Below are 23,986 nucleotides of genomic sequence, written 5' to 3' on the forward strand. Positions count from 1 at the left end.
GTTTGTTTTGTTTCATTCTGACAAGTTTTAAAGGGTCATCGATTTTTCCCCCAGGAATTTAACTACCACATAAATCATGAGAAAAGTAGGTTTAGTTTTATTCAGATCTTGACAGTTATAAACCAATTCAAAAAATTAAGTCATCAATGGCAACTCCACTCAAGGTAATGAAAACAGACAACAAAACATTCATATTAGTGTGTTCTTGTAGCTGCTGCGTTCATAATGATTCCATATACGCCTACCAATATGACTACTTAGCCCTGTTTCAAAATGTTGTGCAGAGGAAAATGTCATCAGGGATGACTCTTCTTGCCTCTTAAATCCAAACCTATTCATCTTATGCAGGTGTCAACAGCTAAGCTGTGTCTATCAATATTGTCATACTATGCATGTACATATTTAATTATACTTTTTACCCAAATTACCTTCCTTTATTTCTCCATTATATTACATTTAGGATACAATACTATTTTTATAAGTGATGTGTATAGATAGTTCAAGACTGTAAAAAAAGGAAGGATAAAATATTGGTTGTAAAAAAGGTACATTAGGTTTGATAGAGCAGAAAACTACTGCTAAATATAGATTCACTATATTAAGACAATGCAATATGTCTTTCAAATTTCCTTTTAATGGAATCTGTCACCCTCTTAGTTTTTTTTTCCTGTTACAAACAAAAGTGCTACAACAGACTTGTCTGTTTTGTCACTCATACAAAAGTCAATGCTTTGTAAATATCTTGAGTATTATTTAATACAATGCTTCCCAATGCACAAAGTTGTTGGTGTGCTTAATAAATCGTATTGATGTTTTCCTTCATACTTCAAGCTTTCAGTGTCTTAAGAAAACTTTCTTTACATCCAGGTCATATGTATAGTCTCTTATTTTTCTCTATTTAAGTTTTAAATCCTTGCTGTCAGGTTTCGTTTCTGTGTGTGTGTGTGTGTGTGTGTGTGTGTGTGTGTGTGTGTGTGTATTTCTGACAATTGATCATAGGGGTGCTCTTCCACTGAGTTACTGCCTCCCAACCCCAGGCCTCTTTATTTTTGCTTTGGATAAGTCTCACTAAGGTGTCCATGCTGACCTCCTGAGTAGCTGGAATGTGTCACCAAGCCCAGCTCAAATTTGGTTTCTTAATTCACATGGATTTTATATTTGTATACATGGGAAGTTGAAATTTATTTTCTTTATTTCTAGAGAGACAATCAATTATCCTGGTACCATCATTCCCAACCTAATGTACGATGCAGCCTCGTATATATCCAATTTCCATATCTGAGTGGTCTATTTCTAGACTCCCTAGTCAACTTCCTTGGTCTATATGTCCCTAAAAATATCACAATCTCTACTGCTCTAGTTTTAGAAGTTCTGACAAGGGCATGTACAGTGTTCTGAAAAATTACCTTATCTATTCTTAGTATTTTATTCCTCCATATATATTTTAGAGCTCACCAAAAAAAATTAGAATTATTAGTGAAACTGCAGGTTAATCTAAGGAGAAATGGTATCTTTATTACATTGCTTTCCTAACTGTGAGCATGAGAGTAGGGTTTCTCAACCATGGCACTAATGGCTTTTGGAGTCACAGAACTCTTTGTTCTGAGAGACTCTCCTGTGCATCTTAAGATGTTTAGCATCAGTCCTGTCCTCTACCCATGAGATTCCAGGAGCACCTTCACTCCTAAATATGACAACCAAAATGTCTCCAGACGCTGCCAGATGTCACCTAGGAAGGGAGGGAAGTACAGAAGCACACTTGATAGAGAACCACTGCAGAGAATAAATACTTTCATGGTCTGTGACCACTTTAGTGATTTTTCTTTAGTGATTACATACCACTCAGATCAATTTTCTTTTCCCTTTAGCCAATCAGAGAAGGTAATTATTTTACAAAACTGTGTATTTTACATAAGTTTTCAAATTTATAGGCATAAAATTATGAAAAATAATCTCAGTTCCTAAAGTTTTCTTCATTATGTATTACACCTATCATTTCATTTCTAATTACCTTTCATTCGTTTTCTTTTTAAATCAATCTTACCAGAATTCAGATTCATTTACCAGTTTTAAAACAATGGCTTTGCTTTTAATGATTTTCTTGTATATTTTTTCTTTCTTAAATGTATTGTTTAAATGTATTCTTAAATGTATTTCCTTGTAGCTGTTACAATCATGATGTCTACTATTTTTTCTGCTTCTTAGCTTCCTAGTTTTGACAGTTTATCAACTTTCAATTTCTCATTTTAAATTATAAGTAATTCTTTTTTCATTTATTTTTTTATTTGTTATAACTAGTTATACATGACAGTATAATGCATTTATGCACTTTGATATAACATACATAAATATAGTATAATTTCTCATTTTTCTGGTTGTACATGATATAGGATTACACTGGTCATGTAATCATATATGCATATAGGTTCAAAATGTCTGATTCATTCTATTATCTTTCCCACCCCAAGACCCCCTTCCCTCCCTTCACTCCCTTCTATCTAATCCAAATTACCTCTATTCTTCTCTAGCCTGCTCTTCACCCTCTTGTTGTACATAAACATCCACATATTAGAGAAAACAACCAGCCTTTGTTTCTTTGGAATTGGATTATTTGTGTTAGCATGATATTCTCCAGCTCCATCCATTTACCTGCAAATGCCATAATTTCATTCTTCTTTAAGGCAGAGTAATATTCCATTGTGAATATATACAACATTTTCTTTATCCATTTGTCTGTTGAAGGGCACCTAGTGATAGTTTGAGTTGTTCTTTACCTATTTCTAAATAATTCTTAATATTTAAATTAACTTTCATCCATGTGCTACTCAGAAATGTGTTGCTTTATTTCCCATTATATATAATTATATACAGGAGTATTTTAGCTAAATTCGACTTCAAATTATCATTTTAACATGTTCAAGGATCTTTGCAAAATACAGATTCCTAGAAATTTTAATGAGATTTCTGCTCTGATGATGGAAGTGGTGACACTGTATACAAGTTCATGATGTTGAAGCAAATTTGTTGTGTGTGTGGTTTCATAGTGACACATTGAGTCAGTGTTCTTTAAACTGAGAGTTCCAAATCACTATTGGGGCATGAAGTCAATTTGATAGGTTATGACCAGCAGTTTTAAACTAAGAGAGAATAGAAATTATCAAAGTGAATTTTTTTTTCACATTTTAACAACTCTGACATTGAGTAGCTCACACAATGAACAGCATGATATCATTTAATGACAGTATTTTTGTTTCCTAGTGGCACCAAGAAATAATGTCATATCATAATCAAAAGTGTCTTAGTTATGATAACATACAGTATGTATACACATAATACATTTTCTAGGTCACATATGCATTTCTTACTATGGAGAGCAGTCAAAATGTTGAAAAATACTGAAGTACATAAGTCAAATCTTTCATGTCTTCACTAAATTTTTGGTTCTTTCTATCAACTAGCAGAAGGGGATCTATAAAAGTCTACCATTAAAATTATGATCTGTCAATTTCTACCAAAAATTCCATCCATTTTTGATTGGGTGCTTTGAGGTTTGTTATTTGATATTGACAAGTGTTTTATATTCTCAGTAAAATGAACCTTTTATTTCTATAGTACCACTCTTTATGCCTAATAATGCTTTTGGTCTTCATGTGGTTTTGTTTTCTTGATTGTATATAGCTACAAAAACTTTTTACTAGTATCTGTTTCAGACTTTTTAATTTAATTTAATTTAATTTTTATTTTTTGAAACTGCTGGGACTTGAACCCCAAGGCTTCAAATCCAGGATCTCATGCATGCTAGGCAAGCACTCTACCACTGAGCTACACCCCCAAATCCCCTTCTCTAACTTTTACCTGGTTTATGAAACACATTTATACTTTCTGTAACTGAAGAAATGTTGGTTTTGTTCCTACATTTTATTTTGCAGAGTATATACTTTTTTTCTGTGTCATTTACTTCACTTTTGTCATCTACTGAATAAGGTAAGTGCTCTAATTCTTTTTTTCTCTGCCATGGTTTGAATCATATGTCCTCAATCTCTCCCATCAGCTCCCAAACAGTTTTAGACACCTCTAAAACATTGACTATTTTCTGTTTCCTCTCTTTCTGCTTTTGGAATTCTTAATTGTTCACAATGGAACTTATCCTGTCTTCCATGTCTCCAACTAAACATGAGAGACATGAACCACTTTGTCATACATTCTATATTTTGGTTCACTAGCTACTTCTGGTTTCTGGTTAGCTTAGCATATTTTTCACTACAAACTGTTCTCTGACACTTCCAGAAAAATATGACAGGGTGGTTCCTCACATTTACTTTTGTTTCTTCTAAACATCCCACTAAACTAGGAGACCAGGAATTTTTTAAGAAGAAAAACCCATTAGGAAAAAAATGAATGAGGCAACAAAAACAATTTTTAGAAGCTAGAAACATATGGGCAAGTGGGAATTGATTTAACAGACTCCAGAAAGCAAATGCCTAACAAAGCAGTGTGAAAGCAAAAAGGCACCCCATTTATACCTTAGGACACCCAGAAAAGGGGGGAATTGGTAAGACAATAAAATAATGAGAAGAGGAGAGTGTTCAAAGTCTATTTTAAAACAAAAATTTTCCAAACCTGAATACCCCTATGTAGAAGAATGAAGCTGAAGCTAGATCCCTATCTCTCACCCTACACAAAAGTCAAATCACAATGGATCAAAATCTTAGGAATTAGACCAGAAACCTTGCAACTGAAAGAAGAAAACATAAGGTCAAGTCTCCATCATATTGGTGCTGGCACTGACTTCCTTAACAAGACCCCTAAAACTCAAAAAAAGTAAAACCAAAAATCAATAAATGGAATGCCATCAAATTAAAAAGCTTTAGAAAAGCAAATGAAAGGATTAAGAGAGTAAAGAGAGAGCCTACAGAATGGGAAAAAAAAAATCTTTGCTAGCTAATCTTCCTACAGGAGATTAATATACAGAAAAAAGAAACTCAAAAATCTTTACACCCAAAAAAACAAGTAACTGAACCAATAAATGGGCAAAAAAACTAAACTGAATTTTTTTTTAAATTTTAATATTTATTTTTTTAGTTGTACACAATACCTTAATTTTGTTTATTTTTTTTATGTGGTGCTGAGGATCGAACCCAGGGCCTCACACATGCTAGATGAGCATTCTACCACTGAGCCACAACCTCAGCCCAAACAGAAATTTTTCAAAAAAAGAAGTGCAAAGGACCAACAAATTCATGAAAAAATGTTTAACATCTCTAACAATCAGGAAAATGAAAATCAATCAAAACTACACTAAGATTTTACCTCACTACAGCAAGAATGGCAATGATCAAGAACATGAATAATAATAAATGCTGGGGAGGTTATGGGGGAAAAGGTACACTCATACACTGTTGGTAGGTTTGCAAAGTTGTACAACCATCTGGAAAGCAGTATAGAGATACTTCAAAAAAACTAAGAATGATACAACCATAGGACCCAGCTATAACACTCCTTGGTATTCATCCAAAGGAACTAAAATCAGCATACTATAGAGATATATCCATTTCTCTTTTATAGCAGCACAATTCACAATAGTAAAATTATGCTATCTACTCAGATGCTCATCAATAGATGAATGGCTCAAGAAAATGTTATATGTATGTGTGTGTGTGCACATGCTACTTTTATTCAGATATAAGAAAAGTGAAATAACAGCATTTTAAAGTAAATGGATGGAAATGGTGAAGATCATGCTAAGTGAAATAAGACAGAATCAGAAAATCAAGGGTCGAATGTTTTCTCTCCTATGAAGCAAGAGCAAAATAACAGAAAGAAAGCAGTGGGGGGGAATCAGATATCATACATATATAAGGAAGATCAGTGGAGTAGAACAAGGGGGAAGGAGGAAGAAAGGGAAAATTATGGAATAAATTTAACAAAATTAAGTTACAAACATATATAAATGTACCAAGGGGAATTTCACCTTCATGTACTAATTGAAAATAAAGAAGGAGTGAAAGGAAGATCAATAGAGTAGATGAGGGGGAAAAAAAAAGGGGAGGGAGAAGGGGAGGAAAAGTGAGGGGGAATGGAGATCATAATCAAATTCCTTACATTTTGTCAAAAAGAACCCAAATACAATGTACAATTAAAATGCTCTAATTTTAAAAATCCAAAATTTTTTGCAGTTTTCCAGATTCCCTCCCCAACTCTCCACAGAAGGACAATACCCACTCAGCCACAATTCCCCTACCAGACACTTAGAGAAAAAAATGCAAGATTAGGGCCTAGATGCACCAAAATGGAATTTACCAACAAAAGAGACCAGCTACATCATCCTACAGTAGACACCAACCACAGCTCATAGCTCCCATCAGCATTTTAATTGCTCTTTTTTTGTGGGGGCAATACCCAAGATTGAACCCAGGGGTACTTAACCACTGAGCCACTTCTCCATCCCCCCACTTTTTTTTCTTAAGTGCCTTGCTAAGTTGCTGAGGCTGGTTTTGAACTCATGGTCCTCCTTCCTCAGCTTCCTGAGTCACTAGAATTACAGGAATGCTCGACCACACCCAGCAACCCATTCTTAATATAAGCAGATATCTAAGATCACCACTCACAGGATTCATCTTCTAACAAGAACTAAATCTTAGAGGAAGACAGTGCAAGAAATAGAAAAGTTTCTTTAAAAAAATCAAAAAATTTCCAGAATATAAGAAAGGATCTATTTTAAAAATCCATATATTAAGAGATGTACAATTTTTTAAATGAGCACACTCATGCAATTAGAAGAAAAAACAAAACTCAATGGTGAAAATTAAAAACTCAATAGAAAAACAGGAGGAGTTGAGGAAATTTCATAGGAAGAAAAAACAGAACCTAGGGGTACCTCTGGAAAAGAGATCGCCAGCACAGCAAGGCCCAGGAAAAGGATTAGGATTCAGAATAGTTTAGGACTTAGACAGCAACACTAGAAATTATAGGAAAATAGAGTAAAACCTTCAGACCTCGTAAGGACTATTATTTCCTCCCCAAGAATTTTTTATCCAGCCATTAATCAAATGTCAGGATTTTTAAAGACATTTCAGGCCTTGCACAGCTTGAAAGTTACATTTCCCATGGGCCTGTTTCTAGGGAGCTAAGAGAAAATATGTACCCCCCTCCACCATCAAGAGCGAACCGAAGAGAAAAACCTGATATCCAGAAAAACGGCAGCCCAACAAGAAAGAAAAATAAAGGTAAATCCTCAAAAAACATAGTAAAGAGAAATGCAAGGATACAGCTGTGCAGTAGAAAGGGCAACCAGAATGGATCAGCAGTACTCAAATGGATCCAAATGATCATTCTGCAAGAAGAAACAAGTAGAATTATCTGTGCATCTGTAAGTATCTCAGAGAAGTTGAGATTAGAACAGAAAATAAGAAGTAGAGCTTAACAAGAAATAAATACACAGAAAAGTAAACACAGGAATAAACATATTAAATCCAGAGTAAAAAAAAAAAAACTGTGCAAGAAAGAAGTAATCATGCTCCACTGATGGCTCAATGAGTAGGAGTCATAATAATAAAAAAAAATAGTTATTTTGCATGAAAATAACTTCATAAAATTAGTGTGATTGTGTGAGTCCAGGAGAATATAAGAATAAATCACCTTCTTTCATCTTAGGAAGCCAACAAATATTGTTTAACCTTAAAAAAAGAATCAAGAATTAGCATTAGTAGCCTGTTATTGTACACATACAAGTAAACAAAGAATTAACTACATAAGTAAAGTGGTTTCTAGTAAAAGGACTAGAGGGAAACAGGAGAAAGAATGGAGATTGTTATAGTTCTTAATTTTTTTTGTGACTACATCCAGGTTAAACCTCAATAAAAATATCAAAAATACATTGATTATTTTCCAATTGCTCTGTTCAGTCTTCTTTAGTATGCTTAATTCATTTTAATTGTCTATCATATTAAACATACTTATTTTCAGATTTTGTCAGACAATTCTCTCATCTGGAATTCATTTCTTATCATGCTGTTTATATGGCTGTCAATCATGGGAGACCCTTTTCCTGGGAACTCTCTAATATTGGCTTGTGAGCTTATCTTTGGTGTGGTTACATCTGTGGAACACCTGCAGGCCTTTGGTCAGTGTTCTGCACCTGCTTCTTTCACATGCTCCAGTTGTATTTACAAACTAGGACCACATCCATGTTAATAGCTCAACAACATTAACTGAGATAGCATTATGGGTTTCCAGGTAAAATAGAGTGTATAAGCCTAGAATGTGCTGGGGTAGAGCACTTGCCTAGCATGAGTGAGATGTTGGGTTCCATTCCCAGCTCTGGGGTTCCAGGGGGATCTTTAAGGGAAAAAAACCTGGAGTGAATGCCTTGACATGTCTCCCTGACCCTTCTTCAAGGTGTAGGCACTCATTCCCTCAGCTGCACGGAGTGAGTTCTGTGACAACTGCATCCCTCTCTTGGAATGTGGAACAGTCCTCTGCTAAAGGAAGTTGCCTCCCAAGGTTATACGTGTCCCTGGAGCAGCCTATACCTAGGACCAGTCTGGTCTCCCGGCATCTATGGACATCTCCAGAGGAGCATCCCAGCTTGCAAGTCCCTACAGGATGAGCTCCAAGGCAATGGCATTGCAGTTCAACTCTTCCCTCTGTCCTCCTGCTCCCGGCTCCCTTCCCAGGGTTATTCTTTTTTACTTTTTAAAAAAGTTGTAGATGGTTATAATACGTTTATTTTATTTGTTTGTTTTCATGAGGTGCTGAGAATCAAACTCAGTGCCTCTCACATGCTAGGCAAGCACTCTACCCCTGAGCTACAGCCCCAGCCCCCAAGCTTATAAGAGTTCCTCTCAGCCCTTAGAACCCACCCCCAATAAACCTCCTCCAGTACATCTCAGAGTCTCCAGGTTTATTTCCCAAGGAATCCACCTTGGAAAATTCCAACCATAAATTTATATGAGTTCTTCCTCATGGTTATGAATTCTAGTGAAAAGTCCCATACCCCCACCCCATCCGCACCTCATGCAGAGCTATTAAACAGAGAGCTTCCTCATTGTCCTCCCGGGCTGGTGCATGTGATTATTTCAGTCTGCCCTTTCATTGAAAGTGATGTTTTTTTTTTTTTTTTTTAGGAATTTATTGAGTTTAAATTTATTAAATTTAAATCTGTTTACAAATTCCTTGTTGCCTTTAGAAAAAAAAAATAAAACAAATTTCAGTGGAAGGCCCTTGACTTAGTTTCTAATGTCCTCAAATAATGTTTTTTGTTTTTTTTTAAGGAATTTACTTTACTCTGGGATCTTAGCTTCCTCCAACTGCCTGGTGCTGGGCAAGGATATTGCTATGGGCTAAAACTTATCTTCCCCCAAATTCATAAGCTGAAACTCTAAACTCCGGTACTGCAGAATGTTGTCTGTATTTGGAGACAGGGTCTTTAAGGAGGTGAATAATTTAAAATGAAGTCATGACAGTGGGCCCTAATCCAACATAACTGGTGCCTCTAGAGAAGGAAGAAATTAGGGCACAGACACACAGGGAAGATGGTGTGAAGACATGGAGAGAGGACAAACAGCTATGAGTCACGCAAAGAGTCTCAAAAGGAAACAACCCCACAGACACCTTGATCTCCAACTTCTGGCCTCCAGAATTATGAGAAAGTAATTTCTGTTGTTTAAGTCACTGAATTTGTGGTACTTTGTTGCTGCCGCCTGGGCACACTAAAACAGCCATATGGACATCATAACCCAAGCTCCTCTTACTGAGACTAGCAATCTTTCCCCACTCCTTCCACCCCAGGTCAGCCTTAGCTTCTACACAGATAGCATTAATTCACTTTCTATCCTTTGGAAGGTTGGGTAGCTGCTGGGGGTGGCAGACAATCTGTACAAGATCAGTGATGCCCTCTCCTGAGCACTCCCGTACAACCAATGTAGGAGGTCTGGATTTATTGTCCTATCCTGCTGCCTGGTCATCACCTGCCCACTTAGACCCAAATTCTTCAAGGGGACAGACTGTTCAAATTCTTGACATCCTGTGTGGATGTCACACAAGAAGAGTGTTCTTCACAGACAGGCAGAGGTAATCACTAATGATTGGATGAATATGTTCCCCCGCTGGAAGGAGGGATGGGTGTCAGGCATGGAGAAAGGTGGAAATGAGAAACAGCTTATTTTATTGGAATGAAAGAAGGTTCTCTCCTTCCCTCTGACTTCATCTGCTCCTTCCAAATCTCAGTGCTCCTATATCTCAGAACATGGCACAGGACCCAGCAAAGTCATCTCCTGTCCAGGAGGGCCTCCTACAGACATTCACCTTACAAAGGCAGTACCCAGAGGATCAAATCAGAGTTTAGCACAGGAGCAGACCAGAAAACCCCTTCTCATTCAACTGGCTCATAAATATGATTGGAAAGAGACTGAGAGGCAAAAGGGAAAGACCTCACAGATCTCCCAAGAAGCCTCCACCCTTTTGGACCCAAACAAAAAGGCAGTATGCCTCACGTGGAATCTAGCCAGGTTTGTCACCCAACTCCCCTATGCCCCCACCATGGCTGTGAGGCAAGGACACCCTCCTGCTAATGTGCCCTGGTCACATTTTTAATTATATGCTGTGTGCAGAATTCAACAAGAAAGGAGGCAGAAGAGGCAGGCAGCTGCTGAGACCACGCCTCCACTCCTGGCTGGATACAGCAGCTCTTTGTGAGCTTGGAGACTAGGGAAGATGTGCCTCCAACAAAGGCAGGCAGGTGAGACCCTGTTAATGGAAGCCTGGATCTTTCAGTCCAAGTGGCAGTGAAAGGAGAGGGAAACACCAGGGAGCCAGTAGGGAGCAGAAAGGAGAGAGAAGGAGTTCCTGCAACATAGCCATTTACAAAGTTGAAAATTCCATCTTGCAGTTTCCATCTTTGCTTCTACTCACCTGAGAAAGCTGCTATTCCTTTGAATGCCACCTCTATTTGCAAACATCAATCCTCAAACTGATGCACCCAGGGTAGCTGAGGAATTCATCAAAATTGACTCCATTCTGGGCAATATCTGCAGGCCAACTGTGTTAGGACTGAGAACACTGACAGAAAGCAGAGGCCCCAGCACTGAGGAGTGTATATTAGTACAGAAAGCAATATTGAGACAATCCAAGTATTGTGCATCGAGTGTCTAATCTATGGTGTCTGTGGGGCTATAAGGGAAAGGGGGCTTCCAGGAAGAGGTGATCTTTCATCTTAATTTTGAGAAATAAGTAAAATTTGCCTAGAAAATGAGGGTGGGAGTCAGGAGGCAAAGATGTCTGAGACCAAGGAAAGAGAAGGCATGAATAAAAGGGCAAAGAGCAGAGTGTATATTTGGGGACCACGAGATGCATGTGTGAGCTGGAGTAGCCATAAGTTGGGGGGATGGGAGGAGATGAGTCCAACCAGGAAGAAGCAGGCAAGATAATGATGGGCCTCACAGGAAGCAAAGGGCCAGACCAAAACAACTGCTTCAATCCCCAGCACCATAACAACAACAACAACAACAACACCGCTCCTCATTTCATGATGTGCTGTCAGTAGCTAGCAGCACAGAGGGTGGCCAGCACAGGATCTTTGATGACTTGACCACAAGGGTATAAAGAAGGAACCCAGAAGTGCAGAAAATTTTCATGGTGAGGTTCTCAAACCTCATTTCTGCCTGGTCCTCCCTCTTGTTTCCACCTCTCAGAAACCGCCTCCTTAGTTATCATTCGAAGAACACACTTACAGGGAGCAAGTTATCCCTCTAAACATCACCAGGATGTGGTTCACAACTTCCTGGCCACATCCCCCAACCCGCTCCCTCATCACCCGGATCAGCAGCAGCAGGCCGACATTCATGGGGAGGTTATTCCTGAAGATTTTTCACTTCCATTACACTTCATACAAAACAGCAAAAGCAGTCACTTGTGAAGAAGCCCAGGCTGTTTAAAAGACCAGAAAAGATAAGATACTACATCTAGGACTAGAATGGCAGCCCAATGGTAGAACACTCACTTTGCACATGTGATGCACTGGGTTCAATCCTCAGCACCACATAAAAACAAATGAACAAAATAAAGGTATTGTGTACATGTGCAACTAAAAAAGATTTTTTAAAAAAGGATACTATATCTAACAGTAGGAAAAACTGGAATGTATATATAGGAACCACACCTGGACTTCTGTGTTTACAGAAAATGTCTTGCAGACCCCATAGGGCACTGATGAGAAAGGTTGTCTGTGTGGAGCAGGAACTGAGAAACAGAGATGAGCACCAAGTATTCATGGTCTTGTGAGGTTTTTATCACACGTATACACTGCTTTTTAAAATAAACAGTAAATATGAGACCAGCAAACAACACAAAGGATCATTCTACAAGCAGAATGTATGCTGCAGACTTAAGTCTTTGGTTCATGGCAGCATTTCAGAGGTAGAAGCTCTCAGGCATAATAGATCAGGGGGCTTCACAAACTTCATTACCAAATGGAGGAAGGAACAAAAAGGGAAGAACTGTGAGGAAGAAAACAGGCAGTGTAATAGATGAAAATCACTCCGAGGCCTGAGGCCACATGGATGGGGAGGCCTCTTTAAGGAGAAATTCATGATGTGAGACCCTGGAGATGCAGAGCTGTATCAAAGGACATGGGCTGCAGTCCTGACAAGAAGTAAAGGTTCCCCAAAAGAGAGGGCCAGGTCAGGTTGAACCTTTAAGTCCACTATAACTATATTCAGATGTTACACTTGGGGTCTCAGAAAAACCCCGGGAGGTCTTGGGCTTTTTTCTACCTGACAATGTGTCTGCCAGGTGAAAGAACCCTTTCGAAAGTTGCCATGCATTTTTTGCTGCATGTATGAACAAGTCATGTAATTTCATTTTATCCACATATCAACTCTTGGCCTCACATTTTAGAATAAATGAACATTATTCTATCATTTTTAAAGGTTAAGAATTTATACTAAAATTGAATAAATTATTTATATCCCCACATATAAAAAGAAAATCACACCTTTCAAAGATTTTTTTTCTAATTCTTAAATCCACTGATGCACTCAATTTTTGAGTGGGTTTTTTTCTGAGATGATTTTGGTCTAGAGTGCTTTTCTTTAATGGAGCTATGTATTTTAGAAAAGCATTCCCCTGAGAATATTTCAAATATATCTTCATTTCCCACAGAACAAGCTCTGAGTGCCTAAAAATTAACTTGTACTCAAACCTCAAAAATTGAATCAGAATATATTTTCCTCAATCATTCTAATAAAGACATCAATAATGTCAAAACCCTGAGTTTTGAAACTGAACTTCTGTTCTCTCTCTAGCCTCATTATTAAAACAGATATTTTCCACAGTTGTTCATAACAGGATTGCCATTTTCCATGCTGCCTGCCAATTATAAGCAGAATCAATTTTAAAACCAAACTAGGCCCTGTCTGAAATATTCCAAGATGCATTACCATCTGGTTTTATATCAGCATTCAAACAGGCCAAAATCACTGTATTACCCAGGCTTATCAAAATTAGTTCACATATCATTCAATGCACTTTCAAGTCACAAACTTTGAAAGTCCTCCTAATTTTTCAAATGATTTATCACAAATTAACTAGCAATAGGTCTTTTAGTAATTATTCTTTTGAGGAAACACAGCATACTAAAAACATTTACAAATAAATAGAAAGTGGCAATTCAGTAGGTAAGATAACAATTCCCACTGATCCGAGTAGATGCGGTTGCCAGACACTGTCCTGAGCAAGATAATTTCCACAGGATGACCTGAATGTCTTCAAAAACTGTAACTGAGACCTAAGCCTGGCACCTAAATGTACATTTAGGTACAGTTTATCATTTTCCAAAAAATATTTTCCTTCCAAACAAGTCTTTAAAAAAGATTTTTTAATATCTCTCTCAATTCATTTATTTAACAGTCTGGACTATAGATTCCACGCAAAGATAGACACTGGGCATGCCCCCAACTTTTTATCATCCAACAGTAGAAAGAAGCCATGAACATAAATACTACCCACTTCTCTTCATCATGATTAACACTCCCAACCAGCCACACACAAACACACACACATGACATACACACATGTATGTGCATCCACAGTAGCACACACTCCAAAGACATTTCTGACACACTGAAGCATCACCTACAGTAATCTGTAGTAATTCTCTTATTAATGCTATTTGGTTCAACCTGATAATTTTACTGGATAGGACAGGGATTCACCAAGCCAGTTTTCCATTTCATTTACCTCTCTGTCAACCATTCCCTTGGAAAATAAAAGATTGGGGGGCTCTCTGGGACACTTAAAAAATATAGATATTATTGTCACTTCTGAAATGTAGAATTTTTCTTTAGACACTGACTCAAATATAACTTCAAAAGTCAGTTACATTGCTTAATCCCTATTTATTTTCTTTCCATTCTAAACTATGAAGAGGATTACAAAAAAAAAAAAAATGATCAACAAGTAAATTATTTTAAACATTTCACATTACAAATACATTTAGGAATCTAGAATGAAACTAACAACTCTAACAACATAGAGATCATACACACACACACACACACACACACACACACACACACGCAGAGAAGCTACTCTGTAATGCAAGTGGGGGAAAACTTTATCTTCTTAATTTTTTGGTTTAACTAAACCAGAAGTTGAAGACAACTTAAATGTACTATAGAAAATAACACAGCTCATGACATTATATACCAATGCCCATATGTTCTAGGCAAGAAGTTAGAGATTTAAATACTTGCTGTACCAAAGGGGTGATATCCAGTTTAAAAGAAAAGGAAAAGGAAACTCTTTGCCCAAAGCAACATCCTAACTCTGTAGGCACTATGCAAGTTTTTTTCCTAAAGGAAATGGACCAACATTTTTAAGATAACACAACTGATCAAGTATAACAAGTGAAAACAAAATTTCCTCATAATTTTTCTCTATTGTGAGATTTAAGTATATCAAATATAACAATATTCTCCCCAAGGAAAGACTTGCTTTTGATTTCTTCACACTCAGGTCTTCATTCAAACACCCACAAAAGTAATAACAGCTCTACTGGGCACATGCACAAGTCTGAGTAACTATTATTTCATCTGTAAATCACCTCCCTTCATTCCATTCCTCTTCCTTTACATATGTAAATTATGGTGTCTGATCCAGAGCTCCCTACCAGCCACCACAACCAAATTACCCTCCAGGGACATCAATGGGCTTGTTATTCTTGTTTCAGTATTTTTATTTAAAGGGAGGGAAGAGGAAAGAGTGGCTGTTTTCAGGAATCAGAATTCCTCTTGATTAAATTTCTGGCTCACTGATATTTCCTGAAATGCACTACCCTCTGCTTCTAAATGTTTGGCTTTTCTAGAGCCAAGATACAATGTTTTAAATATAAATTGTTTCAAGTAATATATGTCTAGTTTTGCAGGGAGCATTTGGTCAAATTCTAATATTTCCTCTTGGGAGCCAATCCCTTTCAACAGCAGATCCAATCTGACAGAATAGAATTTTAAACAACACACACAGAGCTATAGTTTCTGATGTACACAATTCTTTTTTTCTCCTACTCTGAGACAACTTGTATGATGCTGATCACTTGGAATACAGATCTTATTAGGTAATAAATTTATCATAAAATGTACAAAATACCTACTTCTTCTCCCCATCATTAAAAAAATACAAAACAGAAAGCATGGATTCTACTAAGGTTGAGCGGTAGCTGTCACTACTTGGGTTTGTGAATCATTGCATGATTAATAAGAACAAATAGCACATGCACATTTTCATAGGCTGCAAATGTTGATTGAGAATACACATACCACAGGGCTTCCTAGTCCCCAAATGAGATTATCTGTAGGCATAAATTGTTCCATTTTCATAGTTTTCCTTGATTTTAATAAAGGATTATATTTCTGTGGCCACTGAAAACTTGAGAGAAGACCCTCCTATTTTTTTCTTTCATTAAAATGTAATATGATCTTATTCCAAATTTTATGCAAGATATAATTGGTGGGGGCAGAGAGAGGGCTCACTGCTATATTGCACTCATCTTGTTGCATCAGACTCAAAAGCTCAAGGATATATATTTGTCACATGTCAGTCCAAGCTAAAGGCATCCACCAAGAGAATATATATTTTCACTCTTCAGCTGGCAGCCAGAATCTACTTCCACAAACCAGCATACTGATGAAAGCCAAGGTTCTCAGCTTTGCTTTCCATTTCTTTGTCATAATACCTCTTCCCTCTGCAGAGAAGAGAAGCCATTTTACTAATTTATAAGTACCCTGACGATCCAAACATCTAAAAAAAATTTACTCATCAATAACAGTCAAGTAAAAGAAAAACTACATCCCACAGGGTTAGAGACAGGCAACACCAGCATGTATTGATCAGCAGACTCCTGATACTCACTGAAGGCAGCTACTGCAAGGACCAGTGTGACAATAATGGAGAACCAGGATACCCACAATGCCTTCTTTCTGTAGTTCTGAGCTTCATGAGGTTTCAGCCGGGTGCTGCTTTCTAGTAAGCCTGACAAAAACAAGGAGAAAGGATTCCTTATTAAGAAACCCACAGCCAGAGCTACAATTTCTTATCCAAAGATTGCAAACTGACAGCCCATGGGCCAAGATGCGTTTTGTTTGGCCCACACTGTGTTTTCACAATTAGGAGATTTCACATGAAAAAATCAAGCATTCTGGCATCTCTTGAGAAATCACAGGCATTTGCAATATGAGGCATGTATTTTCTGCAAGGTGATAGCAGCTGTCCTTTTTAGAAAAACTCCACAGACCCCTAACACTCCCTGATATCACACCAGATCATTTCCTTGCCCTGCATCAACTCATGTCTCTCAGGCAGATGCTGCTCCATCCAACCAGGTCCTTCCATCAGAAAAACAGTACAACATTCAATCATTCAGGCTCCTGGGCCTGTGGGTACTGATTTGCCCTGACCCAACAGCACAATCCCATCTGGAGGACTGGTTTTACCCAAAGCAAAGAATCCTGTACTACAAAAGCCCTTACCACACCTTCTGACAATTAACAGAAAGAAATACCGAATTTGTTTTTCTTTAACTACAACCAACATCAACCCAAATTACATGTCACATTTTTTGTCCTCCTTCCTTTGGACCAAAAACACATCAAAAATTCTCAGAATGTTTAAGTGGAGTAAAACTGTTCCACTTAAATTAAGGAGGGAACTTCTTAGGTAGGACATGTGTAAGACAGATTTTATTTTTGTCTCCTGTTTTGCACATTGAGAGTCCTTGACAACAGACATCTGTGACAAATCCCAGGCAGTGCCCAAGCTTCACCTGCCTTGGTTCAAAGATTAAAACATCCTCAGTGTGATCCTGATTTATATTTCTTTGTTCTCCTTTGAAATAAGTCATAAGTGGCATCTCTTAGTTACACAAACAATCAAATTTTCAGTCATGTGTTCTACCCAAGCACAAGCTTGTTTAAGCCATTCTTGGCTAAATAACCCACAATATTCCTTTTAGAGATTGAGCAGCCTTATCACACCAATTCCAAATAATGAAGGAATTGGTAGCCAAAGCTCAGGCCTATTTGTAAAATATCACAGTGTGAGATATATCAGTCCCACACATCGCCTCTTATGTCTGACCAGCCATCACATGAAACCTTTAGCTGCTATGGGGACAGGAAGGGTGTGAGACTTTACCTTACCTATGATAAAGGGCATGGCCTACTTGCCAACAAGAAGACAGGTTAACGGGGAAAAAATGCATAACAAATGTATTTATTCAGAGTTCTAAATGACATAGGAGCCTGCAGAAATGAAGACTCAAGGATTGGGGGAAAGCTAGTATTTTTATGCTTAGATTGGGTGAAAAACAACCATAAAAAATGTGATTACACAAAATAATATGAGCTAATGGTAGTAAACCAAGTATGGAACTCAGCAAGGACTGTCCAGATTCTTCTTGGTATCTCTCCATGGCATTTCTTCCTCTTGGGTGTGGGGCAGGACCCCTTCTGGAATGAAGGTCATATGATCTGCTATCATAAGACAAGGTACATCTTGTGGCCACATTGAATTTCGGTTATGATCAGCTGTGATGCAGAAAGGTGGTGTGTGACACGGAAAGGTGGCAGGCAGAAATTAGAGTAATACTGCTTGGTGTTATGGCTGAGTTTAGGGAAGAGGAATCTAGTTTCTGTGACCTGCCTTGGGGAAAAAAAATAATTTTGCCTTGGAAGAGAAGGGGAAACAGGAGGAAGAAGGGCAGAAGATGGTCAGAAGATATTTTGCTTCTAAAGGTCCTTCAGAGGACTCAGCATGCCAAAGTGCCATATTTGGGGTATCATTTTTCTGAGCCCAAATATTGCCCAAAACCACATCCTGTTCAAAAATTATACCAAGGACCCTGCTAACACTTCTTTTCTGTTCCATTTATTTCCCAGACCCAAGTATCAACACTCAGCAAAGCAAGTGGCAGTGTCGAAAAGGCTGCTTAATGACAGCCCAGAGGATGTTTAAATGATTGAAACCTGTGGGCTTATGTATGATCAAAAGATAGATGAGAATACAAATGGCAAGTATAGGCACCATTGCCATCATCTCACTGTAAAAGTCTCCCCAAAACCTCCTTTACAAATGCACTTGGATGGGAAAAAGACAAACCTTCACTCTTGTCAAATTCCACCCTAGGTATAGGTGATTACAAATGAAAAGACAGCATATCCCTTTGTCTCTTCTTCCTTAGCTACTGGAAAAACACCCAATTCTAATTGTTAACTATAAACACCCTGGTCTCCAGGTGAAGTCATAACCTAAAATAAGCAAATCCCACATACCCCAATAATTTCTTTTCCTTTTCTCGAATGATGGAAAGATCTTCCTCTCCTCCAAGCCAATTGATTTTCAGGAGAAGTAAAGCTATAATGTTTAAGTATTGACTGAAATAAGCAGGTCATTTGGTAGGTATATGGACAGGAATGATTTCAAGATGCTGATCCACTGGGGGCAAAAACAAGGTTTCTTTTCAAAGCAAATTTAGTTTTACAAGAGGCACAATCATGATCTGAGTTTTCCATTCTGCCATATAACATTTTTTTTTTCTTCCAAAGCAAGTTGGACTCAATAATATACCTAATTGGACCACACATATGGACCCATCCAAATACCTCACCCACCAGTGCTCCCCTGAAAGGAATTTCAGATGACAGTGATATGGGCTGAACTGCCTGCCAAGGTGGCAGTTGGGTGTTCTTATCAGTAGGTCTGGAGGTCCCTCCCGAGATCTGATTCTTGGTGTGCGTTCCCCACAAGATTTAAAAAAAAAAATTAAAGATTATATATATTTATTGTATACATGGTGGAATGGTTCAATCATACTAATTTACAATTGCATTAACTACTTCATAGATTTTTTTAAAGAGAGAGAGAGAGAGAGAGAGAGAGAATTTTAATATTTATTTATTTATTTTTTTAGTTTTTGGTGGACACAACATCTTTGTTTGTATGTGGTGCTGAGAATCGAACCCGGTCCCCACGCATGCCAGGCAAGCGTGCTACCACTTGAGTCACATACCCAGCCCCTTTTAAAAATTTTTAATTGAAGTAATTGCAATGGGAACACTAACCAAAAGAGGAAAGACTTCCCCCATTTCTGGCCAAGTTTTCTTTATTTCAAGCTTATTTTTCCCTTTAAAAATGTAGCCAAAACCAAAAATGGAAAACTTTGTACTACTCAAAGAGAAGTGGAACATGAAAACTTAACAACCTGGCTCATAAGTGAATAGTCCACTCAGGTTCCTGGACACCATGTTGGATGCATATGCACTCACAAGTTACAAAGATGTGGTGAGAATTCCTAAAGTGCTCAGGAAGCTGTGCTTCAGAGGTCTTCAGAGGTAGAAGAAGGCTAGTGTGGAAAGGCAGAATGGGCCAGCAGAGCAAGCAGGGCTGGATTCTCCCTACTCATGCTTGGCCTCCACATCAGAATTTCTAACTCCATTTAAATTTCACATATTTGGAATTTGGTGTTCTCTTCATGCTAAGCATAGGTCTTTATTAATGAAGAACCAATTTCTTTGCCGAGGTGGATACAAATATAAGTGGGAGGTTTAAGCCATACTAGTATCAATTAGTTCCCATTGCTTTCTTCTAAGAGTCTATCAAACTTTAATTATCTGCAGGAAGGGGAATTTTTATTAAATAGGAAACTAATGAGAAATAATAAAATATATTACTCTTTGGTTAAACCACACCCTAAAGTTTGGGACAGAATGATGGGAAAACACTAATGGAGAGAAAACTGAGCATTCAAAGTGGGAGGTAGAAATGTTTTAAACAAACTTGGCCTATTTTTTTGTGTGTGTATTTAATTCCTTTGAGGTCTTAAACCACAGAGCTCTTGCTCTCTCAACCACAAGCTCAACCAAATGGCACTACAGTACTGACATTCTGAGATGGCAAGGTGTCTAGGAACTAGCCCATGTCACTTCTAAAGGCAAAATGTCTTCAAAATTCCAACACAGAGATTATAAAGCAATGCTTTTATTTCAGTGTGAAGTGGTCCCCAACAGGGTCCAAATAGCTCAGAAGAAAGTTAGGATAAAAGAGAATACCAAATATAGGTACACATCAAGAGTATTCATCCCCTCAGATTCTACAGGTATGTAGGCCCAGAAGAAAGCCAACCTGGCAGGGCTGAGAGCTGCAAAGCTACCAACTGCCCAGACTTCTTCTTTCCAATCCTCTCACCATTAGGAAAAAGTAGCAGCACTGGAACCATTCCCAAGGGATAACAAAAATTGATATTGGAAAGATGAAACCCCACATGAAAAAAAGTAACACAAATACAAAATATCACAATAATCCTCCCCAGGTAACCTTCTGATTTATTTATCTGAAATGACTCACTTATCATTAACTCTTTGCTGTCGGGAGTGTGTCAAACAAAAGAATGTCACATTGACTTTCAGTTAGCTCTCAATGGCACACGACACTGGGTTCTTGGGGGGACAGGATTCATTCTAACAGAGAGGCTGTGTGTGATATCTAATGCTGTCACACAGTGATAGTTTATGAACAGTGCATGCTTTCAGGCTACAATATAATAGAAAATAAAATTCAGTTGACCACTGTCAAATAACCTTGAGAATAAATTCAGAAAGGCTTTTTACACTTGAGCATGTGCTGCAAAATTATGCTAAATATTAACTCACCCTAGCACTCCCTCCACCATAATTTTGTGGGGTGGGGAGAAACAGGCCTGGTGGGAAGAAACAGGCCATTTCTTACAGATGACCCACCTTGCTACAAAATTAAGCTCAACACAGATTTTTGTGTTTCTTCAAAATAAAAAAAAAATAATCCTACACTATTAATTACAGAGGGGCAAAGGTAATTTAACACACCCTGTGGTAAAATGTTAAGTTTTGCAGGGTGCTGGTAATTCACCAGTCGTCAGGTCTCAAAGGATATCTAGTTCTGTGAGAAGAGGGAGAGAGACCACAATCTAGGTGCTGAACTCATTGCAACCGGAGCAGCTCCAGTTCCTGCAGAGCATTTCTAGGGATTCCACGGAAATCACTGTTTCCATGTCACTATTTCACATGCTATAGTTTAGAATTTCTAACGGAGAAAGATCGTGCATCCCAACACAAAACGGAATAAAAATGTACATGAGATACTAAGAATAGGACAGAAACCTGCTAAGACTAAAATATATAAACCCTCCAGAGCCGACAAAATAAAGCTTCCAAGAAAAGGGGGTGGAGGTGCAAAGCGCTGGCTCCCCATGGAGGACCTGGCTGCAAGAATCCGATTTCGGCCACTGCGGTTTAACCGTTGATTCTTTTCAAGGGGTCCAATTTGAAAGCAGCAAGAAACAGAAAAGGTGTAAATTCAGCCAAGAGCTGGACATTCTCCGCAAGGAATCCAAGTCGAAGGAAACGAAAAAGGGATGGAGGAAGACGAAAGAAACGCGCGAATGAACAGGAGAGTCCTGGCGTTCCATGCGGGCAACTCAAAAAGGACATTGGTTGTAGGTCAGAGGTAGAGCTCGGCCTCTCAGGGTGTTTGCGGAGTGTAAGGCCAGTGTCCTGGGAAGGATTCTGAAAGGGCTGGAAAGGCGCTCTGCGGAAATTAGATTCGATGGCTTCCATTCAGATGAGGTTAGTGACCCAAACCCCCGCAAATATCTCAACCCTCTGCCCCCTCTCCACACAGCAGGGCTGACTACGGAAACCGGGGTCCCGTTGAGGGCGCCGGAGTCCAACGGCAGTCCTGGCCGAGATTCGCTTCCCTAGTCCCGGGGGTCACCGAGAAAACACCTCGAGGCCAAATCCGCAGGAGGAAGTTTTCCCAGGTAGCCGGCGGGGGCAGGATAAGGATCTGGAAAGGGGACGTAAGGAACCCAGGTCCCTCCGAGATAAGCGGGCCCTGCAGTCCCCCGGGAGCGCTCAACGACGAAGGCAAAAAGAAAAAAAAAATGAGAGAAAGAAACCGGCTACAGCAAACTTTTCCAGCGGGCGTCGGAGGGGCTGGGGTTGGCTGAGAGAAGGGAGCTCGCCCAGGCGGGGTGGGCCTGCAGCCGGCTTCTCAGGGTTGCAAAAAGGAGTCGCTACCGAGGCAGCACGGGCCGCGGAGGTGGGGATGCAGCCCTCAGCTCTCAGCGCCTTTCCAGGGAAGTCCTGGTTCCGTGCCCCTGCACGCTCTGAGGCGCCCGCCCAGGTTCAACCCAGAAGTAGGGAGAAGCAGGCCCTGAGCACGCTCCCCATCAAACGAGCCCCGTGCGGGGTAGGGGTCCGGGAGGCCCTGGGCGGTGCCCACTCACCTTGATCCTCCAGTCCGTAGGTGAACTGGCCGCTTTCGCTGATCCGCGCCTGCCGCTCCTTCTCGGGTGCGGCGGCTCGCGAGCCGAGTTGCTCAGCTGGCCCGGGCTGGGGGCGGCAACCAGAGGCGCTTGGCCCCGCGGCGGCGGGGGGACTGCTGGGCCCGAGGGGCTGCGGAGCTCGCTGCCCGAGGCCGGTTCCGTGGCGTGGGGCTCCAGATCCCAGCGGCAGAGGCGGCAGCGGCGGTGGCGGAGATGAGCACAGCAGAGACTAGAGTCAGAAATGCGACGCACCGAGGCTCTGGTGGGCGGAGAGACGGACAGACAGACCGCGTGGAGAGGAAGGGAGGGCAGGGACCACGGAGTGGAGGTGCACGGGGGCGGGAATGGGGGGCAGGTCCGCAAGCGGCAGGGCTAGCGCGACCGGCGGCGGAGGCTGGGGCCACGCTGTCGCCGCTGCGCTCCGCCCCTGGGGGCAGGCGTGGGTGACTGGGACCCGCCCCAAGGCGCTGCGCCTGAGCTGGTGCACGGAGGTCGGTGCACAAAGCAAGGGACCGGTTCTGGTCAGAAGAGCGGAAGATAGAGGGGCTACTGGTATCTTTGGAAGAGGCAGGCGGCTTGGGTAGTACTTAGCGAGGTCGTGACAGGGGATGCGACCCTCCCGTGCGACGGATTGGTACCCAAAAGGACCCTTCAGACCCAATTCCTCTGCCGTCCGCAAAGCCAGCTGCAGCTCGGGGACAGGAGAATGAGCAGCGCCCCACATTTGGCATCTTTCTTTTCTGGAGCCTTACAGGCTTCGGAGACGAACCGGGTTCCTGCCTGCCTGGGCCACCACACTCGCCATCCATCCCGAGAAAACGGGGTTCACCTGCCCGAAAGCCTGTTTGTCTCCTGCTTTTAACTCCCCCTCTCAGTTTCTCTCGAGCACCAACTTAGCCAAGAGGTGGAGAGAGTCTGATGGACCAACAGCGCTGTAGAAAACACTTGGACCCCACTGCTTCCCCACTGCGACCTGTCACTCTGTCTTTCTCAACCTGTTCCCTCACCAGCTCATTTCTCCCTCTCAAAATCCTCCTAAAAGTCTCTCCAGCCTGCCCCAGTCCCATCCCTGTTTTCCACCTCCTATCACCCGGAGCTGGTACCCCTGCGCGGTCGCACTGGTCTCCCCAGCAAAGC

At 40.1% G+C, this 23,986-nt stretch overlaps 1 pseudogene; it reads right to left on the reverse strand.

Annotated features, from left to right (window-relative positions):
- LOC143388539 (uncharacterized) overlaps positions 1-23,573 on the reverse strand; it is a 200,403-nt pseudogene extending 176,830 nt beyond the window's left edge.
- Positions 23,574-23,986: the final 413 nt, after the last annotated feature.

The sequence above is a fragment of the Callospermophilus lateralis genome (genome assembly GCF_048772815.1).
Source record: "Callospermophilus lateralis isolate mCalLat2 chromosome 11 unlocalized genomic scaffold, mCalLat2.hap1 SUPER_11_unloc_2, whole genome shotgun sequence".
Lineage (NCBI taxonomy): Eukaryota > Metazoa > Chordata > Mammalia > Rodentia > Sciuridae > Callospermophilus > Callospermophilus lateralis.